Below are 21,188 nucleotides of genomic sequence, written 5' to 3'. Positions count from 1 at the left end.
GACGCACAGGCTAGTCCCCCGCCTCTTAGCGCATCCCTGTTTCCAGGCATACGTTTATCATAACAACCTGTCATAGTGAGAAGAGCCAGCTCCCTTAGACACCATTCCTACGTCCAAGGATGGTTCACAGATCACAAAGGGGCAGTATAGTCTAGTATTTGGAGACACAAATCCTTATCTCATTTTACCCCCTAAAACAGCTCTTCACATCAATCACAGCTTGCCTGGTGACACAACCTACATCAGCACAGTCCAGAATGCATTCTTTCTAAGTTAGTCATCCCATCAATTAGGAGAATAATAAATCCCCCATAAGAGGTAAGGGAAAATTTGAGAGGAGGCGTTCTAGTGAATGTACACAGATTGCAAGCAACAAGGGGTGGAGATAGGGTAGATAGCAGGTCTATTCTGTTGCATTTTAAGGACCGGGTACTGCCAAATAAGATAACAATAGGATATATGAGTTATTATGTGAGGGCTTATGTACCGAAGCCTTTAAGATGTTATAAATGCCAGAGGTTTGGGCATGTGGCAACAGTCTGTAAAGAGAAAAAGAGGAGAGAATGAGTATGGGAAGTGTGGAGATGGTGTACATCCAAAGTGCTGCAACTGTGGGGGTGCTCATAGTGTGGCATATAGTGGGTGTGAGGCTATGAAGAAGGCAGTGGAGGTGCAACAAGTGAGAGCGGAGAGAAGGGTGTCATATGCTGAGGCAGTGAGGGTGGTCCAGGAGAGAAGGGTGTCATGCTGAGGCAGTGAGGGTGGTCCAGGTCCAGGGAGAAACAGGTTCAAGGGAGAGATGGGTAGGAGCATCTAGACCGGGGATCACGGGGCAGGTGGGCAGCGATATGGTATACATAGAAAAGAGAAAGCTTTTGACGTTCATAGCAGGAGCTATCAATAGCACTGATAAAGTAGAGTCTAAAACTAATAGTGAAAGCTGCTGGGAGACATTTGAGTATGACAGGGTTGACATGGGAAGAGGTTCGAGATAACCTCAATCAGCCGATGGTGGAGTCATGTATTACTGGATCTTAGTAATGGGGGTAGTACTACAATGGAATGCTCGAAGCCTGTTGGCTAATGGGCAGGAATTCAAGCAGTTCATTGTTGATATGATAGCTAAGCCTGATGTGATTTGTGTGCAGGAAACATGGCTCAAACCGAATGTGGAGTTTATCATACAGGGATATGTAGTGGTTCGTAGGGACCGAGATATAGGGGGAGGGGGGGGGGGGATGTGCCACCTTCATAAAGCAAGGAATTCCCTACAAGATGATAGGCAGGAGTATGTGGTGGTGGAGGTGTGGCTGAGAGGAGGGGTGCTAGTGGTAGTGAATTACTATAATCCGTGTCAGATATTGGAAATGGAAGTGCTGGAGAGGGTGGAGGGCCAGGAAAGTAGTAAGGTAATGTGGTGTGGGGATTTTAACGCCCACAACACGCTTTGGGGGCGAAACGGATGGATGGAAATGGCCAAGTGATGGAAAATTTGATAGAAAATAAAGATCTGGTGTGCCTGAATGATGGCCGAGGGACCAGGATTGATGTAGCCACAGGGAAAGAGTCTGCCTTGGACCTCACTCTGGTATCTAGTGCGATGGCAGGAATATGTGAGTGGGAGGTATGGGAGGAGTCGACAGTAGGCAGTGATCATTACCCCATTGTATGCACAGTATTCTTTTTTTTTTTTTTTACTTAACACTAAAAAATAAAACTTTTAAAAATGCATTGTTGGTTAAGGGCTTGTAAGTAAGCATTTCACTGCAATGTCTACACCTGTTGTATTCGGCGCATGTGGCAAATAACATTTGATTTGATTTGAGTAGGCCGGAGGGAGGAGGAGTTGTTAGTGGATGGAGTAGGTCTGCTAAATGACTAAAATGTAAATGAGTAGGCAGGTGGGTGTTTGGAAGGGCAAAGTGGGATCAGTTTCAGGAGCTGAGTGAGCAGGTGATGGCTCGGGTGGATATGAGAGGGGATGTAGATAGTATGAATAACTGGATGAGAACAGCATTAGTGGGGGCAGCTACTGAGGCTATACCTAAGAGTTCAGGGAGGAGGAGGAGAAAAGCAGTCCCATGGTGGACAGAGGAATGTGAGGCAATGGTGAGGATTAGGAACAGGGCATTTAGAGTACTGAAAAGGACGCATAACTTCCAACATCTGATTCAGTATAAGCAGGCCCAGGCCATGGTGAGGGGAACTATCCGTCAGGCAAAGAGGTCATGTTGGCATCGGTTCTGTGACACCATTGGAAGGGCGACACTTGTGGGAGAAGTGTGGGGGATGATTAAGAGGATGAGTGGGATTATCCAGTGTTGATGAGTGCGGAGGATGTGGCAGTAACAGATGAGGAGAAAGCAGAGATGATAGCCAAAGCATTTGTCCAAGTGCATAGCTACGTAAATCTGTCAGAGGAGGGGCAGAGGGGGGGAGATAACACGAGAGAGGAGCATCCTGGAAGCTGGAAAGGAGGGAGGATGTAAATGATGCGTTGAGTGCACCATTTACCAGGGAAGAGGTGAAAAGAGCAATAGGTAAGGGTGGGTTAACGTAACCTGGGAAAGATGAGGTGTGCTATGTTGTGTTGGCCCATCTTCGTAATGAGGCACTGGATAAGGTATTGGTGTTGTACAACAGAGTGTGGGAGGAGGGGAAACTACCAGGCAGTTGGAAGGAGGCAGTAGTGGTACCAATCCGGAAGCCCGGGAAGGATCCAACGAAGCCAACAAGCCATCGGCCAATAGCTTTAACATCCTATGTATGTAAGATTATGGAACGTATGATTACGGAGAGGCTAACTTACTTCCTGGAGAGCAGAGGGCTAGTAACGCCATATCAGAGTGGGTTCAGGAAGGGTAGGGGAACTATGGATCCAGTGCTCTGCTTAGAAGCAGAGGTCAGGAAGGCTAAGGTGAACAAGGAGACTGTTGTAGCTGTCTTTTTTGATGTGGAGGCGTATGATATGATGTGGAAGGAGGGGTTGTTAATCAAGCTTGATATTATGGGGGTAGGAGGAAGAATGTACAACTGGATAAAGGACTTCCTGTTTGGAAGGTCTATCCAGGTGAGGGTGGGTAAGTCTTTATCAGGCAGGAGAGCGTGATTAGTCCTCTGTTGTTCTCAATCATGATCAATGATGTTTACGCTCAGGTACACCCGGATATACAGTGAGGGGAAAAAGTATTTGATCCCCTGCTGATTTTGTATGTTTGCCCTCTGACAAAGAAATGATTAGTCTATCATTTTAATGGTAGGTTTATTTGAACAGTGAGAGACAGAATAACAAAAAAAAAATCCAGAAAAACGCATGTCAAAAATTTTATAAATTTATTTGCATTTTAATTACATTTTAATGACTATGGTCCCAGCTGCCTTGGGATCATTGACAAGATCCTCCCGTGTAGATCTGGGCTGATTCCTCACCGTTCTCATGATCATTGCAACTCTACGAGGTGAGATCTTGCATGGAGCCCCAGGCCGAGGGAGATTGACAGTTATTTTGTGTTTCTTCCATTTGCGAATAATCGCACCAACTGTTGTCACCTTCTCACCAAGCTGCTTGGCGATGGTCTTGTAGCCCATTCCAGCCTTGTGTAGGTCTACAATCTTGTCCCTGACATCCTTGGAGAGCTCTTTGGTCTTGGCCATGGTGGAGAGTTTGGAATCTGATTAATTGATTGCTTCTGTGGACAGGTGTCTTTTATACAGGTAACAAACTGAGATTAGGAGCGCTCCCTTTGAGTGTGCTCCTAATCTCAGCTCGTTACCTGTATAAAAGACACCTGGGAGCCAGAAATCTTTCTGATAGAGAGGGGGTCAAATACTTATTTCCTTCATTAAAATGCTAATCAATTTATAAAATTTTTGACTTGCGTTTTTCTGGATTTTGTTGTTGTTATTCTGTCTCTCACTGTTCAAATAAACCTACCATTCAAATTATAGACTGATATTTTCTTTGTCAGTGGGCAAACGTACAAAATCAGCAGGGGATCAAATACTTTTTTTCCCTCACTATAGGGAGGTCGTTATTTGCAGATGATGGTGCCTTATGGAAGAGGAGAAGAAATGTGCCATACATAGTCAGGAAGGTACAGGAAGCAATTGATGAGGTAGATCAGTGGGCATTAATGTGGGGATTCAGGTTCTCTGTAGAGAAAACTCAGTGTTCCTTACCAGGAGGAAGGTGGGAGATGAGGTATGCTTGAGGTTATATGGGAGAAACCTGGAGAGGGTGGGGGCCTTCAGGTTCCTTGGCGTATACTTTGATACTAGACTGACCTGGGCAGAACACATTGAGAGAGTGGTGGGAAAGTGTAAGAAGGTGCTAAATGTGAAGCACTGTCTGACGGGGAAGGAGTGGGGGGCTGGGCGTTCCTCATTGAAGACCATGTATGTTGCATTGATCCGATCTGTAATAGACTATGGAAGTATAGCATATGGTTCTGCAGCCCGGATCTCACTGGAAAGGCTAGATGTCATACAGGGGCAAGGATTCAGAATATGTAGTGGGGCGTTTCGGATGTCCCCAGTAGCTGCATTACAGGTGGAGATGGGGGATATGCCGTTGCAGATTAAGAGACAGCAGCTGGCAATTAATTATTGGGTCAACCTACAAGGACATGGGGTGTCTCATCCTGCGAAAGGGATTTTACAGGCATGCTGGGAACATGAGCGAAGACCGAACACGAGCTTTGGGTGGGTGGGTAATACCCAGGCGAAGGAGATGGGACTGTATGGAAGGGAGTTTAGTCCAACGGTAGCTATTCCTGTAAAGCCACCATGGCTACTCCCGCCTCCAGTAGTTGATCTAGAAGTGTTGGAGAGACTACAGAAAGATAGGGAGGGGGTTGATCCAGCTGATTTCTTTAAGAGACGTCTGGAAACTGTGTATCAGGATTTTGTGGCCATTTACACAGATGGTTCAAAAGATCCTAGGACAGGACGTACTGGGTCAGCATTTGTAGTGCAGGAGTGTGGGGTGGAAGTCAGGAAACGTATTACAGATCATCTGGCTGTATACAGTCGTGGTCAAAAGTTTTGAGAATGACACAAATACTAATTTTCACAAAGTCTGCTGCCTCAGTTTTGATGATGGCAATTTGCATATACTCCAGAATGTCATGAGTGATCAGATGAATTGCAATTAATTGCAAAGTCCCTCTTTGCCATGAAAATGAACTTAATCCCCCAAAAACATTTCCACTGCATTTCAGCCCTGCCACAAAAGGACCAGCTGCCATCATGTCAGTGATTCTCTCGTTAACACAGGTGAGAGTGTTGACGAGGACAAGGCTGGAGATCACTCTGTCATGCTGATTGAGTTAGAATAACAGCCTGGAAGCTTTAAAAGGAGGGTGGTGCTTGAAATCATTGTTCTTCCTCTGTTAACCATGGTTACTTGCAAAGAAACACGTGCCGTCATCATTGCTTTGCACAAAAAGGGCTTTACAGGCAAGGATATTGCTGCTAGTAAGATTGCACCTAAATCAACCATTTATCGGATCATCAAGAACTTCAAGGAGAGAGGTTCAATTGTTGTGAAGAAGGCGTCAGGGCGCCCAAGAAAGTCCAGCAAGCGCCAGGACCGTCTCCTAAAGTTGATTCAGCTGCGGGATCGGGGCACCACCAGTGCAGAGCTTGCTCAGGAATGGCAGCAGGCAGGTGTGAGTGCATCTGCACGCACAGTGAGGCGAATACTTTTGGAGGATGGCCTGGTGTCAAGAAGGGCAACAAAGAAGCCACTTCTCTCCAGGAAAATAATCAGGGATAGACTGATATTCTGCAAAAGGTACAGGAATTGGACTGCTGAGGACTGGGGTAAAGTCATTTTCTCTGATGAATCCCCTTTCCGATTGTTTGGGGCATCCGGAAAACACAAGACAAGGTGAGCGCTACCATCAGTCCTGTGTCATGCCAACAGTAAAGCATCCTGAGACCATTCATGTGTGGGGTTGCTTCTCAGCCAAGGGAGTTGGCTCACTCACAATTTTGCCTAAGAACACAGCCATGAATAAAGAATGGTACCAACACATCCTCAGAGAGCAACTTCTCCCAACCATCCAAGAACAGTTTGGTGACGACCAATGCCTTTTCCAGCATGATAGAGCACCTTGCCATAAGGCAAAAGTGATGACTAAGTGGCTCGGGGAACAAAATATCTACATTTTGGGTCCATGGCCAGGAAACTCCCCAGACCTTAATCCCATTGAGAACTTGTGGTCGATCCTCAAGAGGCGGGTGGACAAACAAAAACCCACAAACTCCAAGCATTGATTATGCAAGAATGGGCTGCCATCAGTCAGGATGTGGCCCAGAAGTTAATTGACAGCATGCCAGGGCGGATTGCAGAGGTCTTGAAAAAGAAGGGTCAACACTGCAAATATTGACTATTTGCATAAACTTAATGTAATTGTCAATAAAAGCCTTTGACACTTATGGAATGATTGTAATTATACTTCAGTATACCATAGTAACATCTGACAAAAATATATCATAACACTGAAGCAGCGAACTTTGTGAAGACCAATACTTGTGTCATTCCCAAAACTTTTGACCACGACTGTATACGGCGGAGCTGATGGCCATACTGTTGGCCTTGCAGTGGGTGGAGGAAGTTAAGCCAGACAGAGTAGTTATTTGCTCTGACTCATGTGCAGTATTAATGAGTCTCCAGTCCTTTAGCTCATGTAGCAGACAAGACCTGCTTTATGAGGTGCTACAAACCCATGGCAGGATTAAACAGATGGGTATTCAGATAAGATTTACTTGGGTTCCAGCCCATGTGGGGGTGGAGGGGAACGAGGCAGTAGATTAATAGGCTAAACAAGCACTTAGTAGTGGGGATGTTGATGTTGAAGTGTCAATGAGCAAGGCAGAGGCAAAAAGACTGATATACAGTTGAAGTCGGAAGTTTACATACACTTACGTTGACTGTGCCTTTAAACAGCTTGGAAAATTCCAGAAAATGATGTCATGGCTTTAGAAGCTTCTGATAGGCTAATTGACATAATTTGAGTCAATTGGAGGTGTACCTGTGGATGTATTTCAAGGCCTACCTCCAAACTCAGTGCCTCTTTGTTTGACATCATGGGAAAATCAAAACAAATCAGCCAAGACCTCAGAAAAAAATGGTAGACCTCCACAAGTCTGGTTCATCTTTGGGAGCAATTTCCAAACACCTGAAGGTACCATGTTCATCTGTACAAACCATAGTACGCAAGTATAAACACCATGGGACCATGCAGCCGTCATACCGCTCAGGAAGGAGACGCGTTCTGTCTCCTAGAGATGAACGTGGTGAAAAGTGTAAATCAATCTCAGAACAACAGCAAAGGACCTTGTGAAGATGCTGGAGGAAACGGGTACAAAAGTATCTATATCCACAGTAAAACAAGTCCTAAATCGACATAACCTGAAAGGCCTCTCAGCAAGGAAGAAGCCACTGCTCCAAAACCACCATGGGGATAAAGATCGTACTTTTTGGAGAAATGTCCTCTGGTCTGATGAAACAAAAATATAACTGTATGGCCATAATGACCATTGTTATGTTTGGAGGAAAGAGGGGTAGGCTTGCAAGCCGAAGAACACCATCCCAACCGTGAAGCACGGGGGTGGCAGCATCATGCTGTGGAGGTGCTTTGCTGCAGGAGGGACTGGTGCATTTCACAAAATAGATTGCATCATGAGGAAGGAAAGTGATGTGGATATATTGATGCAACATCTCAAGACATCAGTCAGGAAGTTAAAGCTTGGTCGCAAATGGGTCTTCCAAATGGACAATGACCCCAAGCATACTTCCAAAGTTGTGGCAAAATGGCTTAAGGACAACAAAGTCAAGGTATTGGAGTGGCCATCACAAAGCCCTGACCTCAATTCTACAGAAAATGTGTGGGCAGAACTGAATAAGCATGTGCGAGCAAGGAGGCCTACAAACCTGACTCAGTTACACCAGCTCTGTCAGGAGGAATGGGCCAAAATTCACCCAACTTATTGTGGGAAGCTTGTGGAAGGCTACCCGAAACGTTTGAACCAAGTTAAACAATTTAAAGGCAGTGCTACCAAATACTAATTGAGTGTATGTAAACTTCTGACCCATTGGGAATGTGATGAAAGAAATAAAAGCTGAAATAAATCATTCTCTCTACTATTATTCTGACATTTCACATTCTTAAAATAAAGTGGTGATCCTAACTGACCTAAGACAGGGAGTTTTTACTTGGATTAAATGTCGGGAATTGTGAAAAACTGAGTTTAAATTTGGCTAAGGTGTATGTAAACTTCCAACTGCAACTGTGTATGTGTGTATATACAGTGGGGAAAATAAGTATTTAGTCAGCCACCAATTGTGCAAGTTCTCCCACTTAAAAAGATGAGAGAGGCCTGTAATTTTCATCATAGGTACACGTCAACTATGACAGACAAATTGAGAAAGAATCCAGAAAATCACATTGTAGGATTTTTTATGAATTTATTTGCTAATTATGGTGGAAAATAAGTATTTGGTCACCAACAAACAAGCAAGATTTCTGGCTCTCACAGACCTGTAACTTCTTCTTTAAGAGGCTCCTCTGTCCTCCACTCGTTACCTGTATTAATGGCACCTGTTTGAACTTGTTATCAGTATAAAAGACACCTGTCCACAACCTCAAACAGTCACACTCCAAACTCCACTATGGCTAAGACCAAAGAGCTGTCAAAGGACACCAGAAACAAAATTGTAGACTTGCACCAGGCTGGGAAGACTGAATCTGCAATAGGTAAGCAGCTTGGTTTGAAGAAATCAACTGTGGGAGCAATTATTAGGAAATGGAAGACATACAAGACCACTGATAATCTCCCTCGATCTGGGGCTCCACGCAAGATCTCAACCCGTTGGGTCAAAATGATCACAAGAACGGTGAGCAAAAATCCCAGAACCACACGGGGGGACCTAGTGAATGACCTGCAAAGCGCTGGGACCAAAGTAACAAAGCCTACCATCAGTAACACACTACGCCGCCAGGGACTCAAATCCTGCAGTGCCAGACGTGTCCCCCTGCTTAAGCCAGTACATGTCCAGGCCCGTCTGAAGTTTGCTAGAGTGCATTTGGATGATCCAGAAGAGGATTGGGAGAATGTCATATGGTCAGATGAAACCAAAATAGAACTTTTTGGTAAAAACTCAACTCGTCGTGTTTGGAGGACAAAGAATGCTGAGTTGCATCCAAAGAACACCATACCTACTGTGAAGCATGGGGGTGGAAACATCATGCTTTGGGGCTGTTTTTCTGCAAAGGGACCAGGACGACTGATCCGTGTAAAGGAAAGAATGAATGGGGCCATGTATCGTGAGATTTTGAGTGAAAACCTCCTTCCATCAGCAAGGGCATTGAAGATGAAACGTGGCTGGGTCTTTCAGCATGACAATGATCCCAAACACACCGCCCGGGCAACGAAGGAGTGGGTTCGTAAGAAGCATTTCAAGGTCCTGGAGTGGCCTAGCCAGTCTCCAGATCTCAACCCCATAGAAAATCTTTGGAGGGAGTTGAAAGTCTGTGTTGCCCAGCGACAGCCCCAAAACATCACTGCTCTAGAGGAGATCTGCATGGAGGAATGGGCCAAAATACCAGCAACAGTGTGTGAAAACCTTGTGAAGACTTACAGAAAACGTTTGACCTGTGACAAAGTATTGAGAAACTTTTGTTATTGACCAAATACTTATTTTCCACCATAATTTGCAAATAAATTCATAAAAAATCCTACAATGTGATTTTCTGGATTTTTTTCTCATTTTGTCTGTCATAGTTGACGTGTACCTATGATGAAAATTACAGGCCTCTCTCATCTTTTTAAGTGGGAGAACTTGCACAATTGGTGGCTGACTAAATACTTTTTTCCCCCACTGTATGTATGTATGTATGTATGTGTGTGTGTGTGTGTGTGTGTGTGTGTGTATGTATGTGTATGTATATATATATATATATATGCGTTCAAAAGTTTGGGGCCACTTAGAAATGTTATTGTTTTCGAAAGAAAAGCAATTTTTTATCCAATAAAATAACATCAAATTGATCAGAAATACAGTGTAGACATTGTTAATGTTGTAAATGGCTATTGGAGCTGGAAACTGCTGATTTTTAATGGAATATCTACATAGGCGTACAGAGGCCCGTTATCAGCAACCATCAATCCAAGTTTATCATTTTAAAAGCCTAATTGATCATTATAAAACCATTTTGCAATTATGTTAGCACAGCTGAAAACTGTTGTGCTGATTAAAGAAGCAATACAATTGGCCTTCTTGAGACTAGTTGGATATCTGGAGCATCAGCAATTGTGGGTTCGATTACAGGCTCAAAATGGCCAGAAACAAAGAACTTTCTTCTGAAACTCGTCAGTCTATTCTTGTTCTGAGAAATAAAGGCTATTCCATGCGAGAAATTGCCAAGAAACTGAAGATCTCGTACAACGCTGTGTACCACTCCCTTCATAGAACAGCGCAAACTGGCTCTAACCAGAATAGAAAGAGGAGTGGGAGGCCCCGGTGCACAACTGAGCAAGAGGACAAATACATTAGTGTGTAGTTTGAGAAACAGGTGCCTCACAGGTCCTCAACTGGCAGCTTCATTAAATAGTACCCGCAAAACACCAGTCTCAATGTCAACAGTGAAAAGGCGACTCCGGGATGCTGACCTTCTAGGCAGAGTTGCAAAGAAAAAGCCATATCTCAGACTGGCCAATAAAAAGAAAAGATTAAGATGGGCAAAAGAACACAGACACTAGACAGAGGAAGATTGGAAAAAAGTGTTATGGACAGACAAATCGAAGTTTGAGGTGTTCGGATTACAAAGAAGAACATTTGTGAGACGCAGACCAAATGAAAAGATGCTGGAGGAGTGTTTGATGCCATCTGTCAAGCATGGTGGAGGCAATGTGATGGTCTGGGGGTGCTTTGGTGGTGGTAAAGTGGGAGATTTGTACAGGGTAAAAGGGATCTTGAAGAAGGAAGGCTATCGCTCCATTTTGCAACGCCATGCCATACCCTGTGGACGGCGCTTGATTGGAGCCAATTTCCTCCTACAACAGGACAATGACCCAAAGCACAACTCCAAACTATGCAATAACTATTTAGGGAAGAAGCAGTCAGCTGGTAGTGGCCAGCACAGTCACTGGATCTCAACCCTATTGAGCTGTTGTGGGAGCAGCTTGACCGTATGGTACGTAAGAAGTGCCCATCAAGCCAATCCAATTTGTGGGAGGTGCTTCAGGAAGCATGGGGTGAAATCTCTTCAGATTACCTCAAATTGACAACTAGAATGCCAAAGGTCTGCAAGGCTGTAATTGCTGCAAATGGAGGATTCTTTGACGAAAGCAAAGTCTGAAGGACACAATTATTATTTCTATTAAAAATCATTATTTCTAACCTTGTCAATGACTACATTTCCTATGCGTTTTGCTATATTTCCTATTCAAACTCATTTCATGTATGTTTTCATGGAAAACAAGGACATGTCTAAGTGACCCCAAACTTTTGAACGGTCTGTGTATGTATGTATATATATATATATATATACACTGCTCAAAAAAATAAAGGGAACACTTAAACAACACAATGTAACTCCAAGTCAATCACACTTCTGTGAAATCAAACTGTCCACTTAGGAAGCAACACTGATTGACAATACATTTCACATGCTGTTGTGCAAATGGAATAGACAACAGGTGGAAATTATAGGCAATTAGCAAGACACCCCCAACAAAGGACTGGTTTTGCAGGTGGTGACCACAGACCACTTCTCAGTTCCTATGCTTCCTGGCTGATGTTTTGGTCACTTTTGAATGCTGGCGGTGCTTTCACTCTAGTGGTAGCATGAGACGGGGTCTACAACCCACACAAGTGGCTCAGGTAGTGCAGCTCATCCAGGATGGCACATCAATGCGAGCTGTGGCAAGAAGGTTTGCTGTGTCTGTCAGCGTAGTGTCCAGAGCATAGAGGCGCTACCAGGAGACAGGCCAGTACATCAGGAGACGTGGAGGAGGCCGTAGGAGGGCAACAACCCAGCAGCAGGACTGCTACCTCCGCCTTTGTGCAAGGAGGAGCAGGAGGAGCACTGCCAGAGCCCTGCAAAATGACCTCCAGCAGGCCACAAATGTGCATGTCTGCTCAAACGGTCAGAAACAGACTCCATGAGGGTGGTATGAGGGCCCGACGTCCACAGGTGGGGGTTGTGCTTACAGCCCAACACCGTGCAGGACGTTTGGCATTTGCCAGAGAACACCAAGATTGGCAAATTCGCCACTGGCGCCATGTGCTCTTCACAGATGAAAGCAGGTTCACACTGAGCACATGTGACAGACGTGACAGAGTCTGGAGACGCCGTGGAGAACGTTCTGCTGCCTGCAACATCCTCCACCATGACCGGTTTGGCGGTGGGTCAGTCATGGTGTGGGGTGGCATTTCTTTGGGGGGCCGCACAGCCCTCCATCCTGACTGCCATTAGGTACCGAGATGAGATCCTCAGACCCCTTGTGAGACCATATGCTGGTGCGGTTGGCCCTGGGTTCCTCCTAATGCAAGACAATGCTAGACCTCATGTGGCTGGAGTGTGTCAGCAGTTCCTGCAAGAGGAAGGCATTGATGCTATGGACTGGCCCGCCAGTTCCCCAGACCTGAATCCAATTGAGCACATCTGGGACATCATGTCTCGCTCCATCCACCAACGCCACGTTGCACCACAGACTGTCCAGGAGTTGGCGGATGCTTTAGTCCAGGTCTGGGAGGAGATCCCTCAGGAGACTATCCGCCACCTCATCAGGAGCATGCCCAGGCGTTGTAGGGAGGTCATACAGGCACGTGGAGGCCACACACACTACTGAGCCTCATTTTGACTTGTTTTAAGGACATTACATCAAAGTTGGATCAGCCTTTAGTGTGGTTTTCCACTTTAATTTTGAGGGTGACTCCAAATCCAGACCTCCATGGGTTGATCAATTTGATTTCCATTGATCATTTTTGTGTGATTTTGTTGTCAGCACATTCAACTATGTAAAGAAAAAAGTATTTAATAAGATTATTTCATTCATTCAGATCTAGGCTGTGTTATTTTAGTGTTCCCTTTATTTTTTTGAGCACAAATATAAACGCAACATCTGAAGTGGTGGTTTCATGAGCTGAAAAAAAATATCCCTGAAATGTTCCATACGTGCACAAATGTGTTTACATCCCTATTGAGCATTTATCCTTTGCCAAGATAATCCATCCACCTGACAGGTGTAGCATATCAAGAAGCTGATTAAACAGCATGATCATTACACAGGTGCACCTTGTGCTGGGTACAATAAAAGGACACGTTTTAAAATTTGCAGTTTTGTCACACAATGTCACAGATATCTCAAGTTCTCAAGTTTTGAGGGACGGTGCCATTGGCATGCTGACTGCAGGAATGTCCAGCAGAGCTGTTGCCAGAGAAATGAATGTTCATTTCTCTACCATAAGCTGCCTCCAACGTCATTTTAGAGAATTTGGCAGTAAATCCAACCGGCCTCACAACCGCAGACCACGTGTATCCACGCCAGCCCAGGACCTCCACATCCAGCTTCTTCACCTGCGGGAAGGGGGTGCTGAGGAGTATTTCTGTCTTTAATAAAGCCCTTTTGTGGGGAAAAACTCATTCTGATTGGCTGGGCCTGGCTCCCCAGTGGGTAGTCCTATGCCCACCCATGGCTGCACCTTTGTCCAGTCATGTGAACTCCATAGATTAGGGCCTAATTAATTTATTGCAATTGACTGATTTCCTTATATGAACTGTAACTCATTCAAATATTTTAAATTGTATAAATATTTGACTCAAAAGTAGTCAACACAAAATATCTCTCAAGAGACTGGAACTTGTGAATTCAAAAATGAGACTTTATTAATTTGCATAACAAAGCCGAGCTTGCTCCATGGAACAACTGCTTGCCCTGAACCGGAGCTGTCTTTTTATACAGACACAAATGCATAGTCAACATACATAGTTATTCCTCTCTATGTGAATGAATAACATATTTTCATTATCACATGTTGGCTACTCACAGGGGCTACTTGCGCTTCTCTAAATGGGGCCTCTGTATCTTATTAGTGGCGTGACTCAAAAAAGTATGTACATACGTACATTAAAGAACAATCACACTCTGTATTGACTATATTCACTATCCAGACATATATCTGAAGTACAAAGTATCAATCATGTTCATTCTGTTTTACCTTTATCATTTCATAACACATTATAAAACATATCAATTAATACTTAAACATGGTTTAAACATGTCATCCATAACCCATTCTCAACCACATACATTTAAGCATTTATCATTTACCATCCTCCCTGGCCCTTGAGGTTATGTGCATGTGGCTATGTGTCAGGTCATAAGCACAAACAAATGATAACACTAGTTCCATTGTTACTCCAATCTCCACACAGCCACCACGAGGAGTTGTATCTCCATCACATGTCATTGACATACCCAGACCAGCTGCAGGGAGTTATGAAAAACACATAAATGTCTCTGCTCTGTATTAACCCTTCAACTGGTTCTCAATCCATAAACATTTTAAGGCATATAGGTGTTTAATTCTACAACATATGTACTTGAAAATCATCTATAACATTCGCCCCAGTCTGAGGTCCTGAGCGATCTGGAGCAGGTTTTCATTAAGGATCTCTCTGTACTTTGCTCCGTTCATCTTTCCGTCGATCCTGACTAGTCTCCCAGTCCCTGCCACTGAAAAACATTCCCACTGCATGATGCTGCCACCACCATGCGTCACGGTAGGGATGGTATTGGCCAGGTGATGAGCAGTGCCTGGTTTCCTCCTGAAGTGACGCTTGGCATTCAGGCCAAAGACTTCAATCTTGGTTTCATCAGACCAGAGAATCTTGTTTCTCATGGTCTGAGAGTCCTTTAGGTGCCTTTTGGCAAACTACAAGTGGGCTGTCATGTGCCTTTTACAGAGGAGTGGCTTCCGTCTGGCAACTCTACCATAAAGGCCTGATTGGTGGAGTGCTGCAGAGATGGCTGTCCTTCTCCCATCTCCACAGAGGAACTCTGGAGCTCTGTCAGAGTGACCATCGGATTCTTGGTCACCTCCCTGACCAAGGCCCTTCTCCCCCGATTGCTCATTTTGGCCGGGCAGCCAGCTCTAGGAAGAGTCTTGGGGGTTCCAATCTTCTTCCATTTAAGAATGATTAAGGCCACTGTGTTCTTGGGGACCTTCAATGCTGCAGAAATGTTTTGGTACCCTTCCCCAGATCTGTGCCTCGACGCAATCCTGTCTCGGAGCTCTACGGACAATTCCTTTGACCTCATGGCTTGGTTTTTGCTCTGACATGCACTGTCAACTGTGGGACCTAATATAGACAGGTGTGTGTCTTTCCAAATCATGTCCAATCAATTGAATTTACCACAGGTGGACTCCAATCAAGTTGTAGAAACATCTCAAGGATGATCAATGGAAATAGGATGCACCTGAGCTAAATTTAGAGTCTCATAGCAAAGGGTCTGAATACTTATTTAAATAAGGTATTTCTGTTTTTAATTTGGAATAAATTAGCTAAAATTTCTTTAAAAAACCTGATCGCTTTGTTATTTTGGGGTATTGTGTGTAGATTGAGGAAGAAAATTAATTTAATCCATTTTAGAATAAGGCTGTAATGTAACAATGTGGAAAGGATGAAATGGTGAGAATACTTTCCAAATGCACTGTATGCAGAAACCTTAAGCATTGCCACATTTTTGTGGCTGGTTGTGTGTATGCTGTCCTGCCTGTCACCTTCTGCTCTCTGTCCTGCCTTCTTTCTGTGTTTTAACCCCTTGACACAGTGTCTCAGTCTGCGTCTGGCCCTGTACCAACACTGGTCTCTGTATGAGAGTATATGTAACTCCTCTTACACCTCCTGCAACTTCAAGCTCTGGTCCATGCACGGCCAGAAGAAACTCCAAGAGTTCCTTGCTGACATGGGGTATGCTATCCCCAAGTTATGACTGTCAACTAGAATAATCTCTGTCAAATATGCAAATGATCACTCTAGGGACATGCAGGACTCATTATTGTGTATAATTTACGAATCAATTACCGCCAATTAGTCAGTGGCCTCTGAAGGACAAATGCCACTTCATCAAGAGGTGATGAGCAGCAGTTTGTCATTTGATTTATTGATGATAATGGATTGTTTGAAGGATTATCAAAGATTTTTTCTGTTTGTTGTCCAGCCTGCCCCTGAAGCAGGTGAAGCAGAAGTTCCAACTCCATGGACATGTCAATCAAAGAGAATCTGCGAGAAGTCATAGAAGAATCGTCCAACAAATATGGGTAAGAGTGTGTGTGTCTGTTCTAGTGCATCAATATATGGTAACTGACAAAATAATGGAAACGCTTGAGTAAATGAGGGATATAAAGTGAATTAAAAGCAGGCGCTTCCACACAGGTGTGGTTCCTGAGTTAATTAAGCAGTTAACATCCCGTGCTTAGGGTCATGTATAAAAATCCTGTGCAGGCCATTATTTGGGCTACCATAGCCTGTGGATGGATGACAATGCCTCCATCCACAGTACATGAGTGGTCACTGATTGGTTTGATGAGCATGAAAATGATGTATGCCATGGCCGTCACCGGATCTCAACCCAATTGAACGCTTATGGGAGATTCTGGAGCGGCGCCTGAGGCAGCATTTTCAACCACCATCAACAAAACACCAAATGATGGAATTTCTTGTGGAAGGAGGATGTCGCATCTCTCCAATAGAGTTCCAGACACTTGTAGAATCTATGCCAAGGTGCATTGAAGCTGTTCTGGCTGGTGGTGGCGCAGTGCCCTATTAAAGACACTTTATGTTGGTGAGACCTTTATTTTGGAAGTTACCTGTATCTGTAAATATTCCCCAGTATCAATGACTCTGGGTTCCTCCGTCTGACTCTGTATATGATGAGTACAATATTCGCCTCTCTTAATTTACCCAATAGCCCTCATTAAATGCTCTCATCACTGTTCCTTCAGTATGAAGGACATCCGTATCCAGACGTTCGGCGTTCACTTTAGCTTCAAGAACCGTTTCCTGGCCAATGATGTGGTGCATGCGGCTGCCGCCTTGCTGGAGAACACTGAAAAGGACGAGAGCCTTGGCGACAATTTCATCAAGGCCCTTGACTGCCTTTCCAGGTACACACACATAATTGTGCATCCAGGCACATGCACTCACTCACACACACGAATATAAAACAAATAAATCTGGATGCCCTATCATTAAAGGAAAGGTTCACCCATTTTGAATGTTATATTGTTTTTGTGCATATCTGAGTGATGTTCTATCGATTCCCTGGGTCATTTCATGTGTTCATGTGTATCTGAGTTATTGGCATTCAATAGGCAGAAATCCGGGCAGAAATCCGTCCGGTATGATGTAGAACCGTGATAACGTCACTCTCACTACACTGGAAGTTAATAGGAATACGACTTTTAGATCGCAAAAACGTCTCATACATGTCAGACTTCAATAATGGCCGATGTCATAACTCGGGAAGATGTCTTCTCTCGAATGAGCCATTGATCATATTTTTGCGATATTCCAACCTCGAGAAATGTGTAATTAAATGTAGGGTCTAGCACATTTTCCCTATTTGTCTGCCTCTTTAGTCCAGGGTGCATTGCATGGTGCCGATGCCAGAGATATTATATAAAGGAGATAGGAATCCAATGAATGAAGGAACATATAACGCCCCACCCAGCAGACTGTCGACCAATCGCGTTCAAGTTGTCATGTACGTAAAGCGGTTGCTAAACTAATCGTCACGCAATCCCTTCTCAAAGTCTGTGTATATGTCGAGAAACGTGCCTATTTTCCTCAAGTACGTAATGGCACGATTCCAAAGCTATACTATACTACAGATGGCAAGTTTAATTATCTCACATCTCGGAAAATATTTGTAATTTTTTATTTCTTGTTGACGAAATTCGTGCTAATGTTGGGTTTTTGAGCTAGCGCCCAATTGACTCCCATTCACTCCTTGAAGGAGAGTATTCCTTGTCCCAGAATAGCCCAGAATGCACCGCGCAGCCCATTGACGTAGCATGGGCAACATTTCCCATCTCCTCAAATGTATATCTGCCGTTGCGAATGTTAGACTCCACTCTGTGAGGCACATGGATCTGCAGGTTGAACATGGTGAGATTGTACTCCGAATTTGATAGCTGTAAAATCATCTAAACAAACTGCGCTATCTAGCTACGTTACATGCTGATATTGTCTTTGGTATTATTGTGTGTAGCTACGTTTGTTAGCTAGCCAGCCAGCCATGCAGCCAGCCCATAGATCGAGCATTGCATTGTGGATTTTGTAGTCGACTTGAGCTGCAACAGATTTCCACAACATTTCCACAAAATATTGTTCTTACATATTAGTGTTATTTAACACTGTAAAAACATTTTTTTTTAAAAATCTGCACAAACGTGTAGCTCAGTTGGTAGAGCATGGCACTTGCAACGCCAGGGTTGTGGGTTCCATTCCAACGGGGGGGCCAGTATGAAAATGTATGCACTCACTTACTGTAAGTCGCTCTGAATAAGAGCGTCTGCTAAATGACTAAAATGTAAATGTAAACTGATCCATAAAACGCAACTCACAAATATGTGAGGCCACTCAAATATATGGGGCAACAAATGTAATGCAAGTCACAAATATGTAAAATGTGGATCACAAATGTCACATTCACAAAAACATGCTGTGTTAATCCTGGGGGGGAACTGTCTTGCATTTATTTGCTAATCATTTGTTTTTGTTAAGGAGGACTCATTTGCTTTTGGATCATGACATATGTTTGTGAAACTAAATGGGCATATTTACTTCAATTTTTATTTATGTTGCATTCTGTATTTTCATAACACATCTTCTGTTTGTGACTCCCTACTCGTATATATTAAACATTTTGATATAAATATATCTCCATACAAACGGGATGGAACGGGAGAGGGACCTATCTGAATTTGTCCAATAGAATCTAATTATCATTGCAAAACGTTTTGCTATGGTGTGCACTAATGAATGCACCCTAGGTGTTGGAATGATCCCATCCTGATATCTCTCCTCTCTGTAGGAGTAACCTGGAGTGTCTCCATGGTGGCATTGACCTGGCTAAAAAGAAGCTGATGGCCATCCAACAGACTGTAGCCAGCTGCATCTGCACCAACCTCATACTGTCACAGGGACCCTTTCTCTACTGCTACCTCTTGGAGGTGTGTGAGTGAGATGCCCCCCCTTTAACACTCCTCTCCATCTCTGTGCAGGGCACTCCTGATGTGAAGCTGTTCTCCAAGCCTATGGCTTTGACTCTGCTCTGCAAGTACCTGCTCAAAGCCTTTGTACGCTCTGTGAGTACCTCGCTGTGTTTCACTTACCCATTGTCCAAGGCCCCGTCTAGCTCTATTGCCCCTTGTCTTCAATTAGTTTCAAAAGAAAATGTTGTGTTTAGATGTTCACTTGGGGTCCTTTGCATTGCTCTTGCTTATGTCTGCCTATGTCTGTTCAAAGACAAGGAATAAGCGATGTAAGCTGCTGCCCTTGATCATAGCTGCTCCCATGGATGTGGAGAAGGGAACTGTTATCGTTATGGGCATCCCACCTGAGTCTGAGACATCCGACAAGAAGAAGTGAGTCCATAACGTGTGTCGGTCGTGTGCAAGATTACAGCACTTGAATGTTCTTTATTGTGTTTTGTTTCCTTTCATTTGCTCTGCCTCTTATTTCTCTCACCCTCTCCCCCTCCAATAGTTTATTTGGCCGTGCGTTTGAGAAGGCAGCAGAGAGCACCAGCTCCAGAACTTTCCACGACCACTTCGACACCTCTAGTAAGTAAAATGTTCTTGTCATTGTATATATTGGCCACAAGAGAGCAGACACGACACATTACAGGTTGAACCTGTTAGCTGTACACTTGTTTCTTACACACAGTTCAATACTTTATTTGGATCTCATCAGATGCCTCAAGTCATTCTTACAGGTTTAATCATTATATCATCAGGTGTTCAAAAAACATTTCCCCTTGCATCTGCTAGCTGTAATCGCAAAGATGATAATCCCCCCCCCCCCCCCCCCACAGTGGAGTCGCTCACCACCTTCCGGAGACATTTGAAACCCCACCTCTTTAAGGAATACCTGGGATAGGATAAAGTAATCCTTCTACCCCCCCCCCCCCCCAAAATTGTAAAGTGGTTATCCCACTGGCTATAGGGTGAATGCATCAATTTGTGAGTCGCTCTGGACAAGAGCGTCTGCTAAATGACGTAAATGTGCCCTTGAGCAAGGCACTTAACCCTAATTGCTCCTGTAAGTCGCTCTGGATAAGAGCGTCTGCTAAATGACTAAAATGTAAATGTAAATGTAAACAGACACACACACATTCATCCTAACCTGTGTTTTCCCTTTGCAGTCATTGAGCTAAAGATGGAGGACAGGACTAAGTTTCTGGATGCCCTCATCACCCTGCTGTCCTAAGGCACACTGATGTTTGGGTAAAGTTCCTGAAATGTGAAAGCTGTCGATGCCGGAAGAGACTATGACATTACAATTAGGTTAATGCCCAATGTGATGGAAAATCTCTATTGTGTGCTTCACCTCTTTTAGTCAGTGAACAGTATTCCCAATGTTTTGTATTTTCAGCTCAGGACACTTTGATGCCAATTCCATGTGTATATTGTACAGTTTTTTCGTAAATGTAGTGTGTGCATGTTTTTAATCTCATGTAAATAGTTTTTTTCTGTTGTCTTTATTTTTTAAAAATGTTTTATGTAACACTTAATAAATTATATTTTATCAACATATAATTGTTGAAGCTACCATCTACTAAGAGAAGGAAGGATACATTTCAAACATTGTAATAGGGTGTGTAATAACATTGCTCAGAATATGATATGGACCATAGAAACTGTGATGGCTTAACCATCTCCCTCAGTCTACTGATCTGGAGCATAGGTTAATAGACTTTGGCCCACATCGCAGAATATAACCCCAGTTTCCTGGTTTTAGTTTGGGCTTTGTTCATTACTCTGCTGGATGCATGGGTGTGCTCCAAGCCCCGCTCTATGAGCCCCTTATCTCTCTCGGATCAATCTGAAGTCACGACCCGCAGAGCAGAGGGTGCTGGAGGTTTCACAGGAAAGGCTGATCTGCTCT

At 43.9% G+C, this 21,188-nt stretch overlaps 1 pseudogene across 1 annotated transcript; it reads left to right on the top strand.

Annotated features, from left to right (window-relative positions):
* Positions 1 to 1,367: 1,367 nt before the first annotated feature.
* LOC311141116 (cell division control protein 45 homolog) lies at positions 1,368 to 20,510 on the top strand (annotated as a pseudogene). The gene is made up of 9 exons: positions 1,368 to 1,409; positions 15,847 to 15,986; positions 16,237 to 16,336; positions 17,021 to 17,182; positions 19,114 to 19,252; positions 19,304 to 19,387; positions 19,548 to 19,666; positions 19,788 to 19,864; positions 20,446 to 20,510. The product of its transcript is annotated as a cell division control protein 45 homolog (transcript).
* Positions 20,511 to 21,188: the final 678 nt, after the last annotated feature.

The sequence above is a fragment of the Coregonus lavaretus genome, assembly GCF_964263955.1.
Source record: "Coregonus lavaretus genome assembly, chromosome: 14".
Lineage (NCBI taxonomy): Eukaryota > Metazoa > Chordata > Actinopteri > Salmoniformes > Salmonidae > Coregonus > Coregonus lavaretus.
This window is presented reverse-complemented; position numbering and strand designations above follow the sequence as displayed.